Raw genomic sequence first — 827 nt, 5'->3', positions numbered from 1 at the left:
CTTGCCTGTTAAGCATCTTAACCACATTATCCATCTTTGCACTTAACATATTCAAGGTATCTACTTTAAGCGTATCTGCAGTTCTCCTTGTATTACCTCGTTCGTTAGCCCATTGATAATTATTGGCAGCCATTTCTTCAATCAATTGTTGAGCTTCCTCGGCTGACTTTCCCATCAATGCTCCTCCCGCTGCCGCATCTACATGCGTCTTTGTTGGATAGGTGAGATCATTGTAAAATGTTTGGACTATTAGCCAACTTGGAAAACCATGATGAGGACATATTCGTTGCAATTTTCGATAGCGCTCCCAAGTTTCGTACAATGTCTCTCCTTCCTGTTGAGAGAAACTAGTTATATCCATTCTAAACTTAGCAGTTTTTTCTAGGTGAAAAGAATTTATTAAGAAAAACCTTAGCTAATTCAGCCCAAGTAATAAAAGTATTTGGAGGATGAGATTGTAACCAAACCTTGGCCTTGTCCCTTAGCGAAAATGGAAACAATCAAAGTTTAATTGCATCATCACTAACACCATTAAATTTAATTGTATAACAGATTTCAAGAAATGTTGACAAATGAGAATTTGGATCTTCGGTAGTATTACCTTCATATTGAGATTGTTGTACCATTTGAATCAGTGATGGTTTAATTTCAAAATTATTAGTATTTACCGTTGGCCTTGCGATGCTAGTTTGAGATCCTTGTGTCCCCGGTAAAGCAAAATCTCGTAGAACTCGCCTATTTGGTTCGTTTTCCGTCATTTCTTCCTCAAACGGTAGCTCTATCAAAATTTTCTCTATCAGTTGTCAAACCTCTTGTTCCTCTTGATG

The 827-nt window shown here is 37.4% G+C and overlaps 1 non-coding gene across 1 annotated transcript; it reads left to right on the top strand.

Moving 5' to 3' along the window:
• Positions 1 to 263: 263 nt before the first annotated feature.
• On the top strand, positions 264 to 370 carry LOC113694427 (small nucleolar RNA R71). The gene has a single exon (XR_003449377.1). It is a non-coding gene; the product is annotated as a small nucleolar RNA R71 (small nucleolar RNA).
• Positions 371 to 827: the final 457 nt, after the last annotated feature.

The sequence above is a fragment of the Coffea arabica genome, chromosome 6c (assembly GCF_036785885.1).
Source record: "Coffea arabica cultivar ET-39 chromosome 6c, Coffea Arabica ET-39 HiFi, whole genome shotgun sequence".
Lineage (NCBI taxonomy): Eukaryota > Viridiplantae > Streptophyta > Magnoliopsida > Gentianales > Rubiaceae > Coffea > Coffea arabica.
Note: the sequence above shows the minus strand (reverse complement) of the source record. Positions and strands in the feature narration are given on the sequence as shown.